Source organism: Microcaecilia unicolor, chromosome 5 (assembly GCF_901765095.1).
Source record: "Microcaecilia unicolor chromosome 5, aMicUni1.1, whole genome shotgun sequence".
NCBI classification, from domain to species: Eukaryota; Metazoa; Chordata; class Amphibia; order Gymnophiona; family Siphonopidae; genus Microcaecilia; species Microcaecilia unicolor.
In genome coordinates, this window is record NC_044035.1 from 86,435,182 (window position 1) to 86,449,821 (window position 14,640).

Here is a 14,640-nt window from a genome sequence, read left to right on the forward strand (position 1 = left end):
GATGCCGAGAGTGATTGGGAGAAGGTGCTGTGGTCAGATGAGACAAAAATTGAGCTCTTTGGCATGAACTCAACTCGCCGTGTTTGGAGGAAGAGAAATGCTGCCTATGACCCAAAGAACACCGTCCCCACTGTCAAGCATGGAGGTGGAAATGTTATGTTTTGGGGGTGTTTCTCTGCTAAGGGCACAGGACTACTTCACCGCATCAATGGGAGAATGGATGGGGCCATGTACCGTACAATTCTGAGTGACAACCTCCTTCCCTCCGCCAGGGCCTTAAAAATGGGTCGTGGCTGGGTCTTCCAGCACGACAATGACCCAAAACATACAGCCAAGGCAACAAAGGAGTGGCTCAGGAAGAAGCACATTAGGGTCATGGAGTGGCCTAGCCAGTCACCAGACCTTAATCCCATTGAAAACTTATGGAGGGAGCTGAAGCTACGAGTTGCCAAGCGACAGCCCAGAACTCTTAATGATTTAGAGATGATCTGCAAAGAGGAGTGGACCAAAATTCCTCCTGACATGTGTGCAAACCTCATCATCAACTACAGAAGACGTCTGACCGCTGTGCTTGCCAACAAGGGTTTTGCCACCAAGTATTAGGTCTTGTTTGCCAGAGGGATTAAATACTTATTTCCCTCTGCAGAATGCAAATAAATTCATATACTTTCCACAATGTGATTTTCCGGATTTAATTTGTGATGTGCTATCTCTCACTGTTACCAATAACCTACCCTTCAATTATGGGCTGCTCATGTCTTTGTCAGTGGGCAAACTTACAAAATCAGCAAGGGATCAAATACTTATTTCCACCACTGTATGTAGATCCTTCAAGAGGTAGTGTCATGATTTAGGCTCTACACCTTTTCTGATGTTTTGGTGCCACCTCAGTAAGGCCAAAACAATCTCTCCACTGCAAAACACTATACACAAACTTGTGCAAAAACCCACTTATAACCTTACCACACCATAACAGCACTAATTCCAAGGACAGGACGAACTACAACCTTATGCATGGAAAGGCAGCACTATAATTACACTGGGATCTAAAACACCAGTACACAACCTAGTGAAATAAAAAACAAAACAAAAAGGGCTGCAAATACTACACGCTAGCAGAATACTGCACCTTGATCACACATGAAAAACACATGACAACAGATATGACACAAGGAACTAGAAATAAAAAAAATATGAAGGCAAAATACTGAACTGGAAAGTTACCTCAAGAAGTCAGACTCAGCATGCAGCAATACTAGAACAATGGAAACTTACATGAAAAATATCACAGATGCACATTTCCAAAAACTGACATATTCCAATTAATAAATTCTGAATAAAATATTTTTTTCTACCTTTGTTGTCTGATCATTTAGTTTTTCTATTCGCTTTGGTCTCAGCGTCTTCTGTTTTATGTAGTGTTTTCTTTCCATTTGATATTTTCTCTCTCACCATGTCCATCATCCTCCTGTGTTCTTATGTGTTCTGTCTAGCATCTGTAGCCCTGTCCCTCTCCTTCCTCCAGTTTCAGCATCTGCCCTCAAAGTGTTCCAATCCAGCCCTTAAATTCAGCAATTCTCCCTCCATCCATATCCAGCATTTCTCCTCACTCCCCTCCATCCATGTGCATCTACTTCCTCTGTGTTCCCTCCCCTCCATCCATGTCCAGCATATCTCCTCTCTCCCCTCCCCTCTATCCATGTGCATCTCCTTCCTTCCATCCTTGCCCAACATTTCTCATTTCTTAACTGCCCTCCACTCATCCATGTCCAGCATTTCTTCTCTCTTCCCTCCCCTCCATCCATGCGCATCTCCTTCCTGACTTCCCTCCCCCTCCATCCATCCATGTCCAGCAACTCTCCATGCTCCCCTGGCCTCTCCTCCATCCACCCATATCCAGTAAATCTCCTTTCTCCCCTGCCCTCTCCATTCATCCATCCATGTTCAGCAATTCTCCTCTCTCCCCTGCCCACCCCTCCTCTCCTGTCCAGCGATCTCTTCTCCCCCCTGCCCTGCCCTCCTCTTCTGTCCAGCGATCTCTTCTCTCCCCCTGCCCTGCCCTCCTCTCCTGTCCAGCGATCTCTTAGTTCTCTCCCCCCTGCCCTCCCCTCCTCTCCTGTCCAGCGATCTATTCTCTCTCCCCCCTGCCCTCCCCTCCTCTCCTGTCCAGCAATCTCTTCTCTCCCCCCCTGCCCTGTCCTCCCCTCCTGTCCAGTGATCTCTTCTCTCTCTCCTCTGCCCTTCTCTCCTCTCCATGTCCAGCGATCTTTTCTCTCCCCCCTGCCCTGCCCTGCCTTCCTGTCCAGTGATCTGTTCTCTCTCCCCCCTGCCCTCCCCTCCTCTCCTCCCCATGTTCAGCAATATCTTCTCTCTCCCCCTGCCATGCCCTCCTCGTCCAGCGATTCTCACCCCTGCCCTCCCATCCATTGTCCAGCGATTCTCCCTGCCCTCCCTCAGCTCCCCGACAGCCCTCCTCGCTCGCCATTCCTTCCTACCCCCCGTGCACGTTTAACCGTTTTACTTTTCTTCATCCATCGCCTGCAGCGCTGCCATTCATTCTCACAGGTAGCTCCGCTCCCCTCTGCTGTGTCCATCTGGTCCTACGTTACGTAAACAGGAAGTGCATCATAGAAGGCTGGATAGACGCGGCAGAGGGGAGCGGAGCTGCCTGTGAGAATGAATGGCAGCGCTGCCGGCGACGGATGAAGAAAAGAATGCTGCATGCAAGGGACATGCGATGCCGGGCCCCCCTGGAGGCCCGGGCCTGGGAAATTTTGTCCCCCCTGTCCCCCCCTCTCGGTGGCCCTGGAGCTGAGGTATCCATCGGCTCCTCCTGTTCTCTTTCCTTTTCCTTTTCTGCCCCTTGGCAGTCCATGGGTTCCTCCCCACACCCCCCTCTCCCAGCTGCCCCTCCTTTCCTTGATCGGGCAGATTCAGGACCTCCTCCCCTAGCCTAGTTCTCTGTGTCAGGGTTTTCCAATTCTCCTCTCCAGTCCTTCTCTCAACTTCCCCTAGGGGCTGATGGGAAAGGAAGTCCCTGCTGCGATGGTATGCCTCCGTCCAGGACTGCTGGGAAACATAGTCCTGCACTCTAGGTTGCGCTCCTCTTGGGGACTGGTGGGAGTTGTAGTCTTTCACTTTTCTCCACTTCTCTGGAGAATAGGATCTGCTCCTTTCTCTAGCCCTGTCTTCCCTCCTACCTCCCTCATATTCCTTACACAATCCTGCTTATAATCGAACGAGAAAAACGCCCAAGTTCCGACCTAAATCGGGAGATGGACGTTTCTCTCACAAAACGAATAACGCGGTATAATCGAAAGCCGAACTTGGACGTTTTCAACTGCACTCCATCGCGGAAGCGTACAAAGTTGATGGGGGCGTGTCGGAGGCGTGGTGAAGGCGGGACTGGGGCATGGTTATCACCTGAACAGAGATGGGCGCCTTTCGCCGATAATGGAAAAAAAGTATGCGTTTGTAGCTAGAATTTAGGGCACTTTTCCTGGACCCTGTTTTTTCACGAATAAGGCCCCAAAAAGTGCCCTAAATGACCAGATTACCCCCAGAGGGAATCGGGGATGACCTCCCCTGCCTCCCCCAGTGGTCACTAACCCCCTCCCACCACAAAAAAAATGATGTTTCACAACTTTTTATTTTCACCATCAAATGTCATACCCACCTCCTTGGTAGCAGTATGCAGGTCCCTGGAGCAGTTGTTAGGGGGTGCAGTGGACTTCAGGCAGGTGGACCCAGGCCCATCCCCCCTACCTGTTACAATTGTGCTGCTTAATGCTTATTAGTTGTCCAACCCCCCAAACTCACTGTACCCACATGTAGGTGCCCCCCTTCACCCCTTAGGGCTATAGTAATGGTGTAGACTTGTGGGCAGTGGGTTTTGAGGGGGATTTTGGGGGCTCAACACACAAGGGAAGGGTGCTATGCACCTGGGAGCTCTTTTACCTTTTTTTTGTTTTTGTAAAAGTGCCCCCTAGGGTGCCCGGTTGGTGTCCTGGCATGTGAGGGGGACCAGTGCACTACGAATCCTGGCCCCTCCCACGAACAAATGCCTTGGATTTATTCTATTTTGAGCTGGGCGCTTTCATTTTCCATTATCGCTGAAAAACAAAAACGCCTAGCTCACAAATTGTCGAATAAAACATGGACGTCTATTTTTTGCGAAAATACGGTTCGGTCCGCCCCTTCACGGACCCGTTCTCGGAGATAAACGCCAATGGAGATAGACGTTTTCGTTCGATTATGCCCCTCCACGTGACCTGATAGTCACAGGAAACCCCAGTTTAGTTTTAACTTTTGTTTTGCAGCACAGCTTGGCATTTAAAACAAATAAACAAACAAAAAAAGGAATACCTATCAGGAAACAAAGTAGAGTCATACTTGTGTGCCTCTATTTAAAAATTATTTGTCAAAAGAAAGTTACCGTCACAGAGAATCTTTTACAAAGGTTAACACAAGACTATCTCTACTTCAGGAAGCAAGTGAAAGCTTGGCTCTTCAACCAGGCCTTTACTGGAAGAAGTAACTAACTCGTTAGTCTCACTCACACACACAAGGAGAGACTCAGGCTGCATATACTGCAGCAGGACAGGTTTCACTCCTACCCTAGCTGAGATAATATTTAACAATTTCTCTGACCTCATGTGCAACTTTCTTTATTTGTTGCATTTGTATCCCACATTTTCTCACCTATTTGCAGGCTCAATTTGGCTTACAATGTTCTGTCATGGCAATCACCATTTCCGGAGTGAGAGATACAAGTGGTATTACATTAGAGATCATGATTGGCATAGTAGATTAAACCGTCAAGTATAAAGAGTTTATATTCGGGATTAGAGATAGAGTGGTGTTGTGTTAAAGTTCACTCGTGGTAGGGTAGGCTTTACATCAATCACCTTACTTTCCAACTCTTCCTACTTTCTTACTGTAACTCCTAGGGGTTAAAATAAAATTACCTGAGGCTGTTGGGGGGGGGGGGGGGGGGGAGGGGTGACCTGGAAAGCAAGTGAGCTGTGTGGTTAGCTAGCATGTGCTGCAGGGGTGTCTCAAGGAGGGAGAGACAGCTGACAGCACTTTGAGCCAGATGCTGGCTCATGACAGAGCTGTGCAGCGGGCATGTGCTGGAAGGAAAACGGAAAATAAAGCACTCCAGTCTCCAGGGCTTTAAAAAGGTATGAAAAATATGTTTACATTTTATTTAAATGCTTTGTAATGTTAGAATGCTATGATTTATTGTAAAATTTGTGTTCTGAAGCTGTTTAGTGGACTGTATGTTAGTGCTGGGGTTGTGACATAGTAAAGGTTCTAAACTGTGTGTTAGGCAGTTGGGAGGTAGGTTTGATGCTGAACAGACCTGTGGTGATGGTCTCTGATCAGCTGTTAGGAGAAAATCCATTTAGAAACTGATTAAGTGAATTTTAAGAACTGTTTGTGTGTTACGAGTGTGACTTGAATTAATTAATTAATTGATTTTTAAAAGCCTCCCGTGTCTTTAAGACCTATAGAGTTGTGGCTGAAAGCTGTATGATAATGCTGCAGTTTTTTTTTTTTTAAATTTATTATTTATTCATTTAAACAATATTTACAAGAAACATCTTGCTTAGGAAAGTGTCATATAACTAGGAACTGTTATAAAAGGAAAATACTCTCAAAAACAAGCATATACATCTATACACTTTCAAATTTATAAGACACTCAAGTCCATAATGGGAGATCCAAGATTTCAGGTAATCTAAGGGGAGAATTATAGTAAAGGAAAAAATTTGTTAGTTAAATCCTTCTCTGCTAAGAAATTATACATTATTCTTTAAAGCTTCTCCATTTTAACTGAGGCTACTAATTCTGACAGATGTTCAGGTTCAGTAAATACATATTTCTTCCCCCCTAGCCTTACTATGCTGCAGTTTTAATATTAAAATAAGTTAATAAATCAAATAAACTTATTAATATTTATTTATTTAGATTTTGCTCACACCTTTTTCAGTAGTAGCTCACAATCTAAGGGCCAGATGCACTAAACTTAACAAGCCATTAACAAGCAAGTAGTAAACCCTGGCATGCACTAAAGACTTTTTTCCAATGACCGTAGCAGCTAACGAAAATGGAATGCAGATGAGCAAATTGTGTAGAAACGCTATTGTAATGAGATGCACTAACCTTTTCCGATTGCCTTAACGCTGGAAAATCTAACGAGAGGTCTGTACCTCTCGTTAAGTACGCGCGCAAGCCAGATAAATAAAAATGCTTTAAAAGAGAAAGACAAGCGTAAAACGGAGCAGTGAGAACAGGCAGAGCAGAAGGAAAAATCACGTTTCTCGAGAATCGGACTGAAAAGTTGCACAGCCACAGCAAGAGAAGGCTCAGCAGTTCCCCTTTCACAGGCTCCCTCCCTCCCTCCCTCCTGTGTGATAGGGATCCAAGAAGAAGGCACAGCTCCCTCCTCCAGGTCTATCTCAGCCAATCACTCTGTATTGTTTTTGAATATTTTTACTGCTGTAATTGTCTATTGCTCATAAGTAAATTCCATCAAAAAGGCGGTAAATAAATCCTAATAAATAAAAAAATAGAGGGGGCGTTTCAAGATGGCTGCATACTGACCAGCAGCGAAACGCTTGTTCTTTCTCGGGGAAAAATCTTAAAGATTTACCTTTAATATGCCGCATACCAAGCGGAAAGGAGTGGTGAAACAGCTTCCCTCGCCTCCCACTACCTCGACGCCAGTGCAGCCGAGAATTGAGCGATTCTTTTCCAGCCCCTCTCAAGATAATCGGGAGAGGGATCCCCATGTGGAGCTAACCGGAGAGGAGGAAGCCTCATGGGGAGAGGAAGTCTCCCTATCACCACCAATGTTGGTTCTCCCTCCGTGTCCGGCGACGAAGACAGCTCTGGAGATGACGCCCTCTACCACCGGAAGTGTGGCAGAGAAATTGCCGATTGAGGGACTAGAGCTGCCGAAAGAGACGCCGAGAGTTGAGGTACGACCTCAAGGAAAAACTCCGGAGGTGAATATGGAAATGATTTGGACTAAGTTGAATAAAATGGAAGGAATTCTACAAAAGCAGACAGAAACAAAAAAAAGGCAAAGATCTGCCACAGAAATGGCAAATCAAAAGAAAAAAAGCAGATCAAAAAAGACAAAAAAATAGAACAGGAGGGTAACAGAAGAAGTGGTTTATTACAAGTTACCCGACGTGGCCACGTTTCGCCCTCAGGCTGCGTCAGGGGTAAAAAAACTACAAAATAAAAATACATAATGAGTAAAACATAAACTTCACCATTGTATATTTGATAATAAAACATATCTAAAAACACTATCACATCATATAAAATAAAAACAGATCAAATCTAAAAACATAATACAATAAAATATAATATCAAATCAATATCAGTTAAAAACATTCAAATTAAATATGCATGCAATGAAATAATAATTTTAATACAAGACATGATATCAACACAAAATATAATAATATCAACACTAAATGTATATCAATAGAACTGCATCGGACAGATAGGTGGAGATATACAACACTAAAATAACTGAATGACCATATATACTAAATATCACCTACCTAATAGGGGTATAAAAAGCAAAGTGACTTTAAAATAGCAGCAATTAAGGATAATACAGAGTTAAGACGAAAAGTAGAATATATAGAAAATTATAACAGACGCCTGAATCTTCGTGTCTTGAACTTCCCTAAGCTCCTAGGAAACTCCCCGATAGAGTTATTTAAATGATACCTTAATGAAAATTTGAAAGTTCCTAAAGAAGTTATGCCTCCAATAAATAAAATATATTATATTGAAAACTCCAAAAGAGAAATGGGAAAGACTGGAAACGAGGCTGAAGGCCAAATTGATGTGAATAATATTTCGCTTTTATTAGAACAATCCTTGGAAAATACAACACAAAGAGCTACTTTGTTAGTATCGTTTGTGTTTGAGCAGGATCTAAACTCTGTTATGGGACTGTACTTTAAAAATGCAAGGTCCCTCTTTGGAGGGGAGAAAGTATGGATTTACCCCAAAGTCACCAAACAAACCCAGCAAAAGAGAAAGGCATTTCTGGCTTTGAAAAAAGGGACATTGGAGGTTGGGGGTTCCTTTTTCTTAGCATACCCTTGTAAATGCATTGTAAAACTGTGATTAACAAAATAGAGATGAAACAACTGAAATGATTGGTAAATGTAAAAAAGAGATATGCAGTCTTGTTTAATTACTATAATATATGTAATCAGTGGTGTGCTGGTAAATTTTTTAACAATAGGCTCTCTCCCCGGTCCAACTCTGCACCCCCCTGTCCACCTCTGCGCACCCCCCCCCCCCCCGAAATTGCAGAGCTGGCTATACCCAGGGAGAGAGCCGGGGGGGGGGGGGGGGGATCATGCATTACTCTCTCCGGGAATTTTTTTTTTTTAATGCTTCCAGGTTCCAATCTAATTCAAGTTTAACGTGGGATAAAATGCCATAAATAAGTAAATAAATAGATAGAAACTGAGCATGGAGAACCTGATTCCCATAACATGATGTCTGTTTTAGAAGCCCACTACCAGGAGAAAAAAAAATCTCTGCACCAACAACAAGGTTAAATGTCATAAATAAGTAACTAAATAAATAAATAGATAGAAATTCTGAAAGCTGAGCACCTGATCCTTATAATATGACATCTGTTTTAATGGCCCTTTACCAGGAGAAAAAAAAGATCTCTGCACAAATATAATACATGCTAGGGTGTCCCTATAACCAGCCCCTCTACATAAGTACATAAGTACCGCCATACTGGGAAAAGACCAAGGGTCCATCAAGCCCAGCATCTTGTCTCCGACAGCGGCCAATCCAGGCTTCAAGAACCCGGCAACCCCCCCCCCCCCAAAAAAAAAAAAAAAAAATTAATAATGTTCAATGGACTTTTCCCTCAGGAATATATTCTAGCTTCATCTTGTGTCCCCTGGTTTTGTTGTTGTTTGAAAGTGTAAACAAATGCTTCACATCTGTCCGCTCTACTCCGCTCATTATCTTGTAGACTTCTATCATATCACACCTCAGCCGCCTTTTCTCCAAGCTGAAGAGCCCTAACCTTCTCAGCCTTTCCTCATAGGGAAGTCGTTCCATTCCATTTATCATTTTCGTCGCCTTTCTCTGCACCGTCTCTAATTCCTTTATATCTTTTTTTAGATGCGGCGACCAGAATTGGACACAATACTCGAGGTGTGGTTGCACCATGGAGCGATACAACGGCATTATAATATCCTCGTGTTTGTTTTCCATCCCTTTCCTAATAATACTCAACATTGTGTGCTTTCTCAGCCGCGGCAGCACACTGGGCAGACGTTTTTAACGTCTTATCAACGATGACTCCCAGATCCCTTTCTAGGTCCGTAACTCCTAAAGCGGAACCTTGCATGACAGCTGTAATTCAGGTTCCTCTTACCCACATGCATTACTTTGCACTTGTCAACATTGAACTTCATCTGCCACTTGGATGCCCAATCCCCCAGTCTCGTGAGGTCCTCCTGTAATCTTTCACACTCCTCCTGCAACTTGACGACCCTGAATAATTTTGTATCATCTGTGAATTTAATTACCTTACTAGTTACTCCCATCTCTAGGTCATTTATAAATACAGTGGGGGAAATAAGTATTTGATCCCTTGCTGATTTTGTAAGTTTGCCCACTGACAAAGACATGAGCAGCCCATAATTGAAGGGTAGGTTATTGGTAACAGTGAGAGATAGCACACCACAAATTAAATCCGGAAAATCACATTGTGGAAAGTATATGAATTTATTTGCATTCTGCAGAGGGAAATAAGTATTTAATCCCTCTGGCAAACAAGACCTAATACTTGGTGGCAAAACCCTTGTTGGCAAGCACAGCGGTCAGACGTCTTCTGTAGTTGATGATGAGGTTTGCACACATGTCAGGAGGAATTTTGGTCCACTCCTCTTTGCAGATCATCTCTAAATCATTAAGAGTTCTGGGCTGTCGCTTGGCAACTCGCAGCTTCAGCTCCCTCCATAAGTTTTCAATGGGATTAAGGTCTGGTGACTGGCTAGGCCACTCCATGACCCTAATGTGCTTCTTCCTGAGCCACTCCTTTGTTGCCTTGGCTGTATGTTTTGGGTCATTGTCGTGCTGGAAGACCCAGCCACGACCCATTTTTAAGGCCCTGGCGGAGGGAAGGAGGTTGTCACTCAGAATTGTACGGTACATGGCCCCATCCATTCTCCCATTGATGCGGTGAAGTAGTCCTGTGCCCTTAGCAGAGAAACACCCCCAAAACATAACATTTCCACCTCCATGCTTGACAGTGGGGACGGTGTTCTTTGGGTCATAGGCAGCATTTCTCTTCCTCCAAACACGGCGAGTTGAGTTCATGCCAAAGAGCTCAATTTTTGTCTCATCTGACCACAGCACCTTCTCCCAATCACTCTCGGCATCATCCAGGTGTTCACTGGCAAACTTCAGACGGGCCGTCACATGTGCCTTCCGGAGCAGGGGGACCTTGCGGGCACTGCAGGATTGCAATCCGTTATGTCGTAATGTGTTACCAATGGTTTTCGTGGTGACAGTGGTCCCAGCTGCCTTGAGATCATTGACAAGTTCCCCCCTTGTAGTTGTAGGCTGATTTCTAACCTTCCTCATGATCAAGGATACCCCACGAGGTGAGATTTTGCGTGGAGCTCCAGATCTTTGTCGGTTGACAGTCATTTTGTACTTCTTCCATTTTCTTACTATGGCACCAACAGTTGTCTCCTTCTCGCCCAGCGTCTTACTGATGGTTTTGTAGCCCATTCCAGCCTTGTGCAGGTGTATGATCTTGTCCCTGACATCCTTAGACAGCTCCTTGCTCTTGGCCATTTTGTAGAGGTTAGAGTCTGACTGATTCACTGAGTCTGTGGACAGGTGTCTTTCATACAGGTGACCATTGCCGACAGCTGTCTGTCATGCAGGTAACGAGTTGATTTGGAGCATCTACCTGGTCTGTAGGGGCCAGATCTCTTACTGGTTGGTGGGGGATCAAATACTTATTTCCCTCTGCAGAATGCAAATAAATTCATATACTTTCCACAATGTGATTTTCCGGATTTAATTTGTGATGTGCTATCTCTCACTGTTACCAATAACCTACCCTTCAATTATGGGCTGCTCATGTCTTTGTCAGTGGGCAAACTTACAAAATCAGCAAGGGATCAAATACTTATTTCCCCCACTGTATGTTAAAAAGTAGCGGTCCCAACACAGACCCCTGCGGGACCCTACTAACTACCCTTCTCCACTGAGAATACTGACCATTCAACCCTACTCTTTGCTTCCTATCTTTCAACCAGCTCTTAATCCATAGTAACACCCTACCTCCGATCCCATGATCTAAATGACACACTGATTATGATTTATAACAAATTACTACTCTATGAAAAGCTATTCCATTACTATACTTCTCTGACCTCTGTGTACATCTGTATGCTGCCAAAGCTGGCATGTTTGAAAATATAAGTGAGATTGAATTAAAATGCTACCAACAATAAAGAATGACAACATGGATGCAGCACCTGATTCTTATAACATGATATCTGTTTTAGTGGCCCTTTACCAAGAGAAAAAAATCTCTACACAAATATAATACATACAAGAAGGTGTCCCTATAACCAGCCCCTCCAAATGATACACCCAGTATGATTTATAACAAATTACTACTACCTCTGTGTTCATCCCTATGCTGCACAAGCTGGCATGTTTGAAAATATGAGTGAGATGAAATTAAAATGCTACCAACAATAAAGAACGACAACGTAGATGCAGCAGCTCATAAGTTGCTTGATTTTGTTTTGGGTTTAACAGCAGCGCGGGAAGGGGAATCAGACTAACCTAAACAGCTTAATTTCTTTGTTTCATGCAGTTCCAGTGCCTGGTCTACCCGGAGCCTTGTCTCTGCCGAGTAGTGTACAGCAGTGGCGTTCCTAGGGGGACTGACACCCGGGGCGGATTGCCGATGCATCCCGCCCCCCGGAACAGCGCGACGCCGCCCCGGCAAAAGAACCCCCGATCCCCCGGCGAAAGAACTCCCCCGGGTGCACACCGCTGGGGGGGGGGGGTGCCGCGTGCCTGCTGGCTCTTCGTTTTCATGTTCCCTCTGCCCCGGAACAGGAAGTAACCTGTTCCGGGGCAAAGGGAGCATGAAAACAAAGAGCCAACAGGCGCGTGGCACCCCCCCAGCGGCATGCACCCGGGGTGGACCGCCCCCACCGCCCCCCCCCCTTGGTACGCCACTGGTGTACAGCCCTGCTGATGCAGCTTCCTGTGGGTGGGATCCGGCAGAGAAAAGGCTCCGGGTTGGTCAGGCAGTGGTAAGGGGGGGATGAACAAAAGGGACGACACGATGAGGTATGCTGGGGCCGGGGGAGGAGGGAGAGAGGAGGAGAAAAAAAAACAGATGCTTGTGTGCTGGCTGCCTGACTCCAACAACCGGCTCGCAAAAATCAGTAAACTTTAACAGGCTCATGCGAGCCGGCTCCAGCACACCACTGCCTGTGCTAATGGAATGTGACCAGATACCAGATGACAAGGACGAGATTCCTACACCAGAGGTAGCTTGGAATCACCTCCATCTGAGACCTATAGCCAACCAACTCACACCTTTGGATCCAGATGCTGAGATCCTACTCTTGCTGGGCCGTGAACCACCAGAGCTCCTGCATATCCACGAATCGCGCAAAGGTCCACGGGGTGCTCCCTATGCACACCGTCTTGATTTGGGATGGACAATAGTAGGTGAGGTCTGCCTCAACCGGACGATAAGAACAAACATCCGTGCGCTCTCCACCAACGTCTTAGGAGGCGGACGCACCGCGTTATTTGAATCATGTACCAACCACTTAACTTCCAAAGAGGCTCCCGCTCACAAAGAATGGAGCGTTGTCTCACTCCATAAAACCAGCTCCGCAGCAGATTTAGGAGAACATTTGGGAAGCTCAGTGTTCCAGAACACTAAAGACAATGACAAACTCGCCCTCTCTATAGAAGATAAAGAGTTCCTGAACATTATGGACAAAGGACTCGAGAAAGACGAGGCAAACGGTTGGGTAGCACCCCTCCCATTCCGTAAGCCTAGGGCCCGACTCCCAAACAACAGGAGTTACGTCCTCTCCCGACTCACCTCGTTACGAAAAACCTTGAAGAGGAAACCAGAGATGAGACAGCATTTCTCAGCCTTCATGCAGAACATGCTCACCAACGGCCACGCGGAGCTTGCCCCACCACTGAGAGAGAACAAGGAATGCTGGTACCTATCTTTGGGGTATACCACCCGCAGAAGCCACGACAAATCCGAATTGTGTTCGACTCTAGCGTCCAGTTCCAAGGGACCTCACTGAACAATGTGCTGCTCACTGGGCCCGACCTAACCAACAGCCTACTGAGGATCTTAATCCGCTTCAGAAAAGAACCCATTGCCATGATGGCTGACATTCAGCAGATGTTCTACTGCTTCACCGTCCACGAAGATCACAGGCATTACTTAAGGTTCCTGTGGTTCCATGATGATGATATCAACGGAGATGTGGTTGAATACAGGATGCGGGTCCATGTTTTTGGCAACAGCCCATCACCAGCAGTGGCCACCTACTGGCTTAGACAGACTGCACGAGAGGGAGAGGAGGAACATGGCGCTGACGCCAGGCAGTTCGTGGAGAGAGACTTCTACGTGGACTATGGGTTGAAGTCCTTACCCACTGAAACAGAAGCCATTGACCTGCTGAAAAGGACACAGACGATGCTAGCAGGGGCTAATCTGAGGCTCCACAAGATCGCATCCAACTGCGCCAATGTGATGAAAGCGTTCTCTCCAGCAGACCAAGCTATGAACCTGAAGGATCTAGACTTGAGTGGACACCCCTCCCCTACAACGCAGCCTTGGCTTAAGTTGGGACCTGAAAACAGACACCTTCACCTTCCGGGTCTGTATGCAAGAGAAGCCGTACACCCGACGAGGTATTTTGTCTACAGTAAACAGCTTGTATGACCCACTAGGATTCGTAGCACCAGTCACCATCCAAGGGAGGTCACTGCTTCGTGAACTCTTCAAGCTCAAATGAATGGGATTCCCCGTTACCGCCAGAAAAAAGGCAAGACTGGGATACTTGGAGAAACTCCCTAAAGACACTAGAAGAGCTCCATATCCCAGGGACATATGTCCCTGCGTCTCTCACGAACGCTCACCACAAGAAGGTTTGCATCTTCTCCGATGCCTCAGAGAAGGCCATAGCCGCAGTGGCATACCTGAAGACCATAGATGCCTGTGGTGCTGTCCATATGGGATTCATCTTCGGTAAGGCAAAGCTAGCCCCGCAGCCCGGGCAGACCGTGTCACGCTTGGAACTATGCAGAGCAGTCCTAGCAGTAGAAATAGCCGAATTAGTTACAAGCGAGATGAACACCCACTTAGACTCAGTCACGTTCTACACAGACAGCAAGGTTGTACTTGGCTACATATACAACCAGAGCAGAAGATTCCATGTATATGTGAGTAACTGAGTAGGATGCATCCGAAAAGCTACCAGACCTGACCAATGGCATTATGTGTCAACCGACCACAACCCAGCAGACCATGCCACAACAGCTGTCCCA

General features: G+C 45.8%; 1 protein-coding gene across 1 annotated transcript in view; it reads left to right on the top strand.

Annotated features, from left to right (window-relative positions):
* Positions 1-5,108: 5,108 nt before the first annotated feature.
* LOC115470142 (neutral ceramidase-like) overlaps positions 5,109-14,640 on the top strand; it is a 160,602-nt gene continuing 151,070 nt past the window's right edge. The window contains exon 1 of the mRNA XM_030203090.1: positions 5,109-5,183. The gene's annotated coding sequence lies outside the window, so the exon portion shown is untranslated. The remainder of the gene's footprint in view (positions 5,184-14,640) is intronic.